This window comes from Furipterus horrens, unplaced genomic scaffold (genome assembly GCF_987537825.1).
Source record: "Furipterus horrens unplaced genomic scaffold, mFurHor1.1.pri manual_scaffold_3, whole genome shotgun sequence".
NCBI classification, from domain to species: domain Eukaryota; kingdom Metazoa; phylum Chordata; class Mammalia; order Chiroptera; family Furipteridae; genus Furipterus; species Furipterus horrens.
The window spans coordinates 155,721,984-155,734,198 of record NW_028327173.1 but is presented as its reverse complement, the minus strand read 5'-3'; positions in this window follow the sequence as shown (position 1 = coordinate 155,734,198).

Sequence of the window (12,215 nt, the reverse complement as noted above, 5' to 3'; positions counted from 1 at the left end):
GGTGTCTCAGTTTTCTCATCTGCAAAATGAGTAGGTTAGACCAGCAGTTTCATCCTTTTTCATCTAACGGCACACATAAGTTAATTACTAAAATTTTGTCACACACCAAAAAATATATTTGCTGCCCATCTGATGAAAACATAGGTATAATTTTGATTCATTCACACAGGATGGCTATTGTTGAGATGGCTGTTGTCATTTTTTAAATTTGGCAATCTAAGGGAAAAGAGGTCAGTGCCCCTAACTAAATAGTAGTGTATGTTTTAAAAATTCTTGTGGCACACCAGTGTGTCTCTTGCAGCATGCTGGCTGAAAATCAATGGGTTAGATCAATTAATCACTCTGGTACCTTCCAACTTGAAAAAAAATCTTTCTCATTCTTTGCTAAATATCATATGTGACCTTGAACATTCTCCTGGGAGAAAAAGGTCAGATTATCTTTTCATTTTCTTTTGCTTTCTCTTAAGAAATTTCCAAATGACAAATCATTGCAAAGGCACCAGAATTTTGCATTCCTTATAAGTAATATATGGGATGTGTGAACAACTTGATGCTTGCATTCTAAGGCCAGTTCAGCTGATTAAAAGATACAGCTACTCATTGCCTTTTAAAATGGATCAAAGCTTTCATATTTGAACTAAATTTAACATTTGAGGGAGTTAGATGCTTTTGTTTAATTGTTAACCTTTGCTTAGTAGATTGTAGAGAGAGAAGCTCCCTTCACAGCCCTCTTTACACTTAATACACTATGGATCCTTTGGTAAATGAAAAGTAAGTATCTGACAAGTAAAGGTTAATCTTAATTTTGTCTCCTTAAGATCAAGTTTGAATTTTTTCCCAAAGAATCTAATTTATTTGGCAGACTGTGATAGAAAGAACAGATTAAGTGCCATTTTAAAGATCCAACTGTATTTTCATTTATAATATCAATATAATGTTTGCCAAAATACAGCTTTTGTAGTAAAATTATCTGTATTCTCATCCTAGCTTTCTGATATTCAGAAGCCTCAACAACAGTTTATGAAGAATGTTAAAGAAAATTTTACACCTAGAAATCTGAAATTTTGGTTCTTTGATACACATTCTATTTTATCCAACCATTAGTTATCAAGGAGGTAAAACCTTGTTGTAGTTTGCTATTAAAACTTTATTGATTAAATACAAATAAATAGTAAAATTCCTTAAGTTTCTCCATCCTTGGTGTCAATTTTACATTGTACTTAAATAATTCTTCTACCAATCCAGCTGAATATACTTAGAGAAATTATAGTACAGAAATGTTTTATTTTGGGAATCAAAATAAAGGAAAGGCGAGATGAAAAATTTGGCTTTAAATGGCTGTATCATTTCTTCCTCTCTTGCCTTCCCAACACCAATAACTTCAAGGAAAAGAGAAGTTGTTTCATTCCTAAATATGTCTTAAAAACATTTAAAAGAAAAAAGAAAGATATATTGTATTATTATGTATTGAAAAGTGATTACTTAGACATTCTCTGAACATTTTTGTATCTTATGAAACAGAAATCACTAAATATCTCATTGTAATGTAGATATTTTTATTTCAGTTTACTCCAGCAAAGATAACAGATGTTTGTGAGAAAACATCTTGCTATTCTAATACAGTACATTTCTTCCAGCTTGTATTTCTTTTTTAGATTAGCAATACCTTATTAGTAGAATCCATGATTTATTTCTCTTTTGAAGAAAATTTTAACCCATCTGTTGTTGGCTTTCATGAAACTTAAATGTCCATGATACATTTTATAGTAAATACAAATTTGTATAGTGAATACAAATGAGCTTTGTAGTTTTCTTTTACTCTTTCAATTTTTGCCTTAGGTATAAGCAAATATTATTTTTATATATGATTTTAAAATGTTTAAACTAATTTATTTAAGATTGGTCTCTAAAATTTTAACCTGATCTCAACCAGTGAGATTCAAAAACATAAAATATTGCATTTCAGAATGGTGTGATATACTAGTTTGAAAGGCTGTATATTTTCCCATTAACAAGGAAAAGAGGTGAATTTATTCAAGATGATGACAAATAACAAATTCTACAGTTCAAAAAATTTATTTTCAGTGATCTGTTTACCCCAGAGTATAATTCCAAACAGATTGGGGTGAGTAATGCAAAGAAAATCAAAATATTGAGTATAAATCATGTTATGCTTGCTGAAAGAAAAATATCCTGTAAGTTCAAGAGATCTGAATCCAATTACTCAACCATTTGAAATTTGAAATAGATTGTGTAGTACCCATGATTTGGATTACTGAATTTTCAGAGTAAACAAAATGATTGACAGTAATATACAGGCCATATTGTAGTAAAGACCATATATGTGAACTTACTTGTTTAATGTTTATGTACTAGGGACAGCATCTGTATCTATAAAAATGATCATTGGGGAAAAATGATTTCTTAAATTAAAATTTTAGAATAGTCTTGTATTAATGGCAATTAAGGGACAACAAAAATATATGGAATACTTAATGTAATCATGTGTTTCTTTAGGCATAAAAAGTATAAACAATGTTCTTTAGGAACATGGATTTATAAAACAAAAAATATCCAAAGTTTATCTGTTTGGTTTACAGCATTTCTCAGTAGAACAAGTAAATGTAAATTTGGTAGTTTCTGCCTATTTTATGCCTTCTGTTGTATTTTGTTTAAATAAGAACCTTTTTAAAAATACATATGATTGAATTTTTCATTCTTAGATGATTGGTTTGAGTGTGGAATTCTTTCTTCAACCCTTTGATATGTAAATTAGTGTTAATTAATACTTTATAATACTATTAGGCTTTATTTTTTTATGGAACATGATTAAAATTTTTTGAAGTGTTAGTTTAGCAATGCTTTAAAGCTTTTCATTATGTGCCAATACTGACAGTTTTTTAATGTATTGAGTTCATTATGGTATGCAATAAATTCTATTTTGAAATAAAATTTGAACTTGTTTATTTTGAATGGTGAAAAATAGTTGAAAATGAACTAAAAGTGTACTAGGTCTTGTTCACATAAGGTACAAATGATAATAATTACTTACAAAATTGTGTGGTTATTTAAGTCTGGATAATTTTCCCTAAAACCTAGATTCCGTTAAGTGTTATTTACTGGAGATTTATATTGATACACAATAGCCCTTAATAAATATTTAATGAGCTGAATTAATGTATAGATTTTTTTTTAACTGCGAAATGAGCATACCTCTTGTGATGAACATTCCTTTCATTTTTAACTTTGCTGATGTTGTTCCCACAAGTCACTAAGACCCTACTGCCATAGTACTTCTTTTTAACTCAGGTGTGATTGGCCCAGATATGTTTCTTTAGTGTGTCTTAACCACATGTTGAAGTACTGTTCACCACATGCTTGCTGCAGAGGATGCTTATTTCATCCCATAGGCCCATATATCTGGAAAGATGCATAAGCAATTGGAAAGAGTGGCTGTCTCTAGGAAGAGAGGAGCATATGATGACTAGGACACAGAGGAAACATTTCCCACTGTATACTTTCACACTGTGTGCATTTTCTATCATGCTTCTATTAAGATTCAAAATACAAATTACAAAAATCTGTTGAATTATTTTTATGATAACAGGTAAACATACTGACATGGTTAAATAGTAAATTATTTGTATCATTTTCCCTTACAATCTCCTGGAGTGGTGTGGTTGAGGAAAGTGTGGAGAGTCTCAGCATTCTACATCCAAATACTCAGAATTTTCAGTGTGACCTGTGCATGCCCTCAGTTGTAACTGGTATCCTCCAGGCCACCTACCCCATTTTACTCTTTCCAGAGAACAAACCTCCAGTTTTCTGTCAGAGTCAGGGAGAAACATTTGCCCAGCTACATGAAGTACAAGAGGGTTCTGTGGCTCTTCACGAATGATAGAATTAGAAAATAACCATTTTAGGGTGATCCAAGATGGTGGCAGAGCAGAGTAGGTAGAAGCTACATTGACCTACTCACAGGACCAAACTGGAATTACAACTAAATTATAGAAAAATCCTGAATAACCAATTGAACACTAACTAGAGAAGCCTTATATAACAAGAACAGATGGAAGAAATCGCATCACTATGAGACTGATAGGAAGGGCAGAGGCACGAGAGGACTGGTGGCACTCCATGGGTGGCATCTGAAGTCTTGGAGGAAAATTTAAGCAGCCAAGGGGGTTCTCCCTGAGAAGTGTGGGGTCTAAAACCCATGCTGAGCTCTCTAGCCTAGACTGCCAGAACCTGGAAAGGAACCTAAATAACATCCGGATGTGAAAAGCAGAGGGCTTCTGTCCACCAGGGAGAAATGGCTTGCAATACAGAGAGCCTCTTTCAGGGCCAACACACAAAATTTCATTTGCAGCCACTTACCCTAAGCTCTGGTGGAGGGAGGGCAGAGCAGACTAGAGCCACATGAGGAGAGTTGAAGATTGGTGGCTCTTGGAAGAGAGCTGAAGGGTCATCCCCCAAGATCCCTGTGCTGAGTCATTCCCCATGCTGCAGAGGTCATCTTTCTCAGACAGAGCACTTCCCTCCTTGCAGCATCAGCAAGCAGTAGCCCCACCTACAGAAATCCTTCTCACCCTACCCTGTGAAGCTTAAACCAGCTACTGAGTACAGCTTGAGGCACTTTCAGTGATTAAGACTAAAAGAAAGCCTGTGGGGTGGCGGCTGGCGGGCAGGCAGAGCTGATCTTTTGGAGCTTGAATTTAGCTGACCCTCCCCAAGGCTTAGTGCTAGTTAAAAGCCAGTCTTCATGCGCACCTTAGTTCTTTCTGCACATACCTAGGCACAGCAGAAGGAGCCCCAAGCTGTGATCACTGATAGCTCCAAATGATAGGGAAAATCAAGAGTTAAAGATTTTAAACTTAGCTATAGTTGATAGGCTTAAGTGATTAATGCATGTGGAAAGCTGTTATTCTAGGAACTGGAAGGCTTGACCTATGTGACAGGAAGTGGACGAACAATTCAGCCTTTGTGCCCCAGGGGATCTACAAGCATTGGAGATGGCATCTGAGCCATTGTGTTCCCATGAAGGAACACAGATAACAAAATTGTTGATCAACAGATAAGTAAGTACTAGAAAAATCACTGTGAGACTGAAACTCTTATCTGATTAACCTATTTTTCCAAACCCCTTACATATCCGTTCTTCTCCTTATAAAAAGGTTGCCTTAAGATTAGATGGATGTTAAGACAGTTTTTGAGGGTACATATCCCACCATTTTCTCAGATCACCAGATCTGAATGAAGTGCCCGTAAAGATTCAATCTTTATCTCTATTGGTTCGGGTAGTGACAGGCTGAAAAAATGCTGATTTTTTCCCATTTCATGAACAAGATACCCAGGGCCAGTCACAGGCAACAAACACAAAGAGGCAGTCAAAATGTGAAGACAGAGAAACAGGCCTCACATGAATGAACAAGAGAATTCTCCAGAATAAGAGCTAAGAAAAATGGAGGCAAACAATTGATCAGATATAGAGTTTAAAGTAATTGTTATAAGGATGCTCAGCGGCATGAAAAAAAGACATAGAAACAATAAAAAAAGACCAGTCAAAATAAAGAATGTAATATGTGAAATAATACACTGGGAGAAATAAACAGTAGGTTAGATGAAGCAGAGGATTGAATCAGCAATTTGGAAGACAAGGTAGAATAAACATCCAAGCAGAGCAGCAAAAAGACATGAGGACATTTAAAGAGTTTGGGACAAACTCTTTAACAACATCTGCATCATGGGGATACCAGAAGGAGAAGAGGGTGAGCAAAAATCTGAGAACTTATTTGAAGAAATAATGACCAAAAACTTCCCTCACCTGATGAAGGAAAAAGACACAAAAGTCCAGGAAGCACAGAGTCCAAAACAAGATGGACCCAAAGAGGCCCACACCAAGGCACATCATAATTAAAGTGGCAAAACTTAAAGATAAGGACAGAATCTTGAAAGCCGCAAGGGAGCTCCCATTAGACTATCATCTGATATCTGATATCTCAACAGAACATTTCAGGCCAAAAGCGATTAGCATGAAATATTCAAGGTGATGAAAAGCAAGGATCTACAACCAAGGCTACTTTACTCAACAAGCCTATATTTAAAAGGTGAATGGCTTGTTTTAAGAAATAGAAGAAAAAGAAAGAAAAAAAAACAGAGGAAAATAGTTTAAAAGATGGCAATAAATATGTATCTATTCATAATCACTTTAAATGTAAATGGCTTAAATGATTAAAAAAAAAGAAGACATAGGGTAGCTGAATGGATAAGAAAACAAGACCCATATGTGTGCTGTTTCCAAGAAATCCACCTCAGAACAAAAGAAACAATAAATTGAATATAAAGGGATAGAAAAAGATATTTCATGCAAACGGAAAGGAAAAAAAGAGCTGGGATAGCAATACTTACGCAACAAAATAGGCTTTCAAACCAAGGCTATAGTAAGAGACACAGAAGGACACTACAGAGTGAAAAAGGGAACAATTCAACATGAGGATATAACCCTAATAAACAATTATGTACCCAATATAAAAGCATCTAAATATGTAAAGCAAATTCTGATGGTCATAAAGGGAGAGATTGACAGTAATGCAGTCATAAAAGGGGATTTTAACACCCCATTGACATCAATGGATGGATCTTCCAGACAGAAAATCAATGAGGCAGCAGCCTTAAATGACACACTCGATTAAGCAGATTTAATTGATATCTTCAGAGCATTTCATCCTGAAACAGCAGAATATGCATTCTTTTCAAGTGCACATGCAATGTTTTTGAGGATAGACCATTATTTAGAACACCAAGCAAGTCTCAGAAAATTTAAGAAGATTGAAATCATATCAAACACCTTCTCTGATCATAATGGTATAAAACTAGAAATCAAGCACAATAAGAATACTGAAAAATACACAGAGACATGGAAGCTAAATAACATGTTATTAAACAATGAATGGGTCAACAATGAGATCAAGGAAGAACTCAGAAGATACCTTGAAACAAATGAAAATGAGGACACAACAACCCCATATTTGTGGGACACTGGGAAAGCAATCCTAAGAGGGAAATTCATAGCAATACAGGCCTATCTAAAAAACAAACAAACAAACAAAAAACCAGAAAAAGCTCAAAAACACAATCCAACTTTACAGTTAAAGGAACTTGAAAAAGAACAACAAACGAAACCCAAAGTAAGTAAAAAGAAAGAAATAATAAAGATCAGAACAGAAATAAAATAAAGTCTAAAAAAGCAATACAAAGGATCAAAGTGTCCAAGAGCTGGTTCTCTGAAAATATAAAGAATATTGACAAACATTTAACCAGACTCATCAAACAGAAAGAGAGAGTGAGAGAGAGAATCCAAATAAATAAAATCAGAAATGAAAGAGGAGAAATAACAACTGACACCAAAGAATTACAAAGGATTATAAGAAAGAATTATGAACAACTATATGCCAACAAACTGGATAACCTGGACAAAATGGATAAATTCCTAGAAACATACAATCTACCAAAATTAAATCAGGAAAAATCAGAACATCTGAATAGACATATTACACCTAATGAAATTGAAGCAGTAATCAAAAAGATCCCAACAAACAAAAGCCCTGGACCAAATGGCATCACAGGCGAATTTTACCAAACATTCTGAGAAGAACTAATACTTCTCCTTCTCAAACTATTCCAAAAAACTCAAGAGGAGGAAAGACTCCCAAGCTCATTTTAGGAGATCAGCATTATCCTAATTCTAAAACCAGATAAAGACACAACAAAACAAACAATTATAGGCCAATATTTCTGATGAACATCGATGCTAAAACCCTTAATAAAATACTAGCAAACCGAATACAGCAATGCATTAAAAAGATCATACACCATGATCAAATGGGATTTATTCTGGAGATGCAAAATTGGTACATTTGCAAACCAATGAATGTGATACACCACATAAACAAAATGAAGGATAAAAGCTACATGATCATATTAACAGATGCAGAAAAAGCATTTGATAAAATTCAGCACCTATTTATGATCAGAACTCTCAGCAAAGTGGGAATAGAAGGAATATACCTACACATAATAAAGGCTATATATGATAAACCCACTGCCAGCATCATACTCAACAAGCAAAAACTACAAGTGTTCCCCTTAAGATTGTGAACAAGATAGGGATGTCCACTTTAACCTCTCTGATTCAACATAGTACTGGAAGTCCTAGCCACAGCAATCAGACAAGAAGAAGAAATAAAAGACATCCAAATTGGAAAAAATAAAATAAAACTGTCATTATTTGAACATGACATGATACTGTACATAGAGAACCTTAAAGATTCCACCCAGAAAATACTAGAACTGACTGATGAATTCAGCAAAGTAGCAGGATACAAAATTAATATCCATAAATCAGTTGCATTTTATATGCAAATAATGAACTATCAGTAAGGAAAATGAAGAAAACAGTCCATTCACAACTACTACAAAAAGAATAGAATACCTAGGAATATACCTAATCAAGGATGTAAAAGACGTATACTTGGAAAATTGTAAGACACTGAGAAATAAATAGAAGAAGATGCAAATAAGTAGAAGCACATACCGTGTTCATGATTAAAATGTCCATACTACCCAAAGCAATCTACAGATCCAACACAATTCCTATCAAGATACCAATGACGTATTTCACAGAACTAGAACAAATATTTCAAACGTTTATGTGGAACAACAAAAGGCCCCACGTAGCAACAGCAATATTGAGAAAGAAGACAAAGTTGGAGGCATCATGCTATTTAATATGACACTATACTATAAGGTCATTATAATCAAAACAGTATATACTGGCATAAAAACAAACATATAGATAAATGGAACAGAATAGAGAGCCCAGAAATAAACCTACACCTTTATAGTTAATTAATATTTGACAGAGGAAGCAAGCACATACAATGGGCTAAAGGTAGTTTATTCAATAAGTGGTGTTGGGAAAATTGGACCGATACATGCAGAAAAATGAAAGTAGACCACTTTCTTACAACACACACAAGAATAAATTCAAAATAGAGTAAAGACTTAAATGTAAGACCCAAACCATAAAAATCATAGAAGGAAACACAGACAGTAAAGTCTCAGACATTGCTTGTAGCAATATTTTAAAATGTTAGACTACATCAAACTGAAAAGTTTTTGCACAGCAAAGGAAGTCATCAGCAAAATAAAAAGACAACCCACTGAATGAGACAACATTTCACTGACACCTGATAAGGGGTTAATATCCAAAATTTATAAAGAACTTTTAAAACTTAACACCAATAAACAATCCAATTTTAAAAATGGAAAAAAGACCTGAATAGACACTTCTCCAAAGAGGACATACAGATGGCCAATTGACATATGAAAAGCTGCTCAACATCACTAATCATTAGATAAATGAAAATTAAAATCACAATGAGATATCACTTCACACCTGTCAGAATGGCTGTCTATCATAAATAAATCAACAAACAGTGCTGGTGAGAATGTGGAGAGAGGGGAACCCTTTTGCACTGTTGGTGGGAATGGCGATTGGTGCAGCCACTGTGGAAAGCAGTATGGAGTTACCTCCAAAAATTAAAAATGGAACTTCCCTATGATCCACCAATTCCATTTTTGGGAATTTATCCAAAGAAACTTGAAACACTATTTTGAAAGATATAACCACCCTTATGTTCACTGCAGCATTTATTTACAATCGCCAAGATTTGGAAGCAACCCAAGTGTCCATCAGTAGATGAGTGGATAAAATAACTATGGGACATTTACAGAATGGGATACTACAATACTTAGCCATAAAAAAGAAGAAAATTTTACCTTTTGTGACAGTATGGATGGACCTGGAGAAAATTATGCTGAGTGAAATAAGCCAGTCAGAGAAAGACAAATACCATATGATTTCACTCCTTCATGGATCTAATGAACAAACTTAACTAACAAGCATAATATAGACAGATGCATAGATAGAGAGCAGAGGGACAGCTCTGGGGGTTTTGAGGGGTGGAGGCATCAAGGTAAAAGAAAAAGGACTCATGGACATAGGCAATAGTGTGGTGATAGTGGGGGTTGGGTGGATGGAGGTGGAAGATTGTATAAGGGGTATAAATGGTAATGGAAAATAATACAATAAAAAAGAAAACAACCATTTTGTAATCGTAAATGAAAGAACTGGTTTAGGCAATGATCATTGGCATATGAAACCATTAGATGACAGGAGGACTTAAGCTGTCAGCCCCTGAAATCCCTGATAAATTTTAGCATACTAAAAGTGGGACAAAATATTGTAGACCTTTCAACATGATGCAGTGTGGAAGCACTTTTAACATGAAGTGTTTTTGAAAAAAAAAAAGATAACCTTGAATCTAATCAAATCATGAGCACAAACTTCTAACTATGGGATATATGGAGGATGAAGGATCAAGTTTAGTGACTTTCAAGGGAGAAAACTTAGAAATACAGAATATGCAATATTATAAAGTACAGCTGAATTGGTTCTTGTAACAAATCAATAGCATAGGGGGAAAGTGAAGAAGGAGGGGCTGCTCTAAATTAAAAGAAACTTCTTTGGTACGACACTCGAACCCCTTGTGTGGACATTGGATCCCAATTCAACAAATGAACTAAACAAGACATTTGTGAGCCAACTGTTAGAAAATTCAGTTATGAACCAGATTTAAGATAATGCCAAATAATTATTGTTTGGTTTTTTACATATGATAATGGCATCATGCCTGTTTTTAAAAAACAGATGTACAATCATGCACTGCTTAAGAATGGAATAAATTCTGATAAATTTGCTGTTAAGCCATTTTGTGGAAATGTGAACATCAAAGAGTGCACTTACACAAAGCTAGATGGTACAGCCTACTACACACCTAGGTTCTATGATATTGCCTATTGCTCCTCGGCTACACGTCTGTAAAGCATATCGGTATACCAAACAACATGAGGTTAAATCAAGCACAAAAGAAAATGGTGCAATAAAGAGACCCAGTAAACATGAGATGTATGAGGCTAATGTCACCATAACATTGCATGTTTTACAGTAAGCTTGGGTTTTTTAGAAGTAGAAAGAATACAAGCTTTAAACCAGCAACATTGTAGTTTCATCATCATCGGGTATTATGTACTACACATAATTGTGTGTCCTATAGTTTTATATGGCTGGCAGTGCAGTAGGTATGTTTGTTTACACCAGCGTGATCATGAACACCCGAGGAATGCTTTGCATTACCACCCTTATGATGGCTGTAATGTCACAAGGTGATGGGTATTTTTCAGCTCCATTATATGTATGTTGAAATATAGAAGAGCAAAATGACATGGTGTTTATGATTTACTTTAAAATACATCAGCTTACCCTGGCCAGGTGGCTCAGTTGGTTGGAACGTTGTCCCATTCACCAAAAAGGTCGTGGGTTTGGTTCCCAGTCAGGGCACATACCTAGATTGCAAGTCTGATCCTCGGTAAGGGCCATGTATGGAAGGCAGCCAATCGATGTCTCTCTCTCGCGCTCTCAAATCAATAAATGTATCCTCAGGTGAGGATTTAAATTAATTAATTAAATTAAATAAACCAGCTTCAGCTAAGAAAATAAGAAAAAAGAAAGCAGATAAAGTAAATGCAGTAAAATCTTGATAATCATTAAATATAGGTGACAGGTGTTTGTTTCTACTTTTGTATATGTATGAAATTTTTTATTAAATATCTTTGAAAACTGTTGTTTCATGGTATTTCACAAGTGTGCAAAATTCTGTGTGTTTAACTCATCGCCTTTCATCTTCATCTCTCCTTATGTTTTTACCCTTTTCTTCAGCTTTACATTTATAATCATTTAATAGTAAGTACCTGTATTGTATTTAAATGATATTCAAAGCACAGAGCAAATTAATAGTTGGTTGCTTGGTTATTTTATGTTTGCACGTTTTAGTTTCACTTAGAGTGTTATGTATGTATACTGTAATTGACTCTTCTGATCTTGAAGCATATTAGGTTAAGATTAGCTACCTGAATGTTATCCCTTTGAGATTTTCATGAAACAAAGTGAAAAATCTCTTAAGAATAGTGAGGCAAGTATATATATATAAACACATATATGCTTATAGTGACTTCATTTTAATGACACTTAACTTGTACTTTAGGACCTTCATTAGAAAATCTTATAATGTTAACAATCTTAATAAATTGCTATT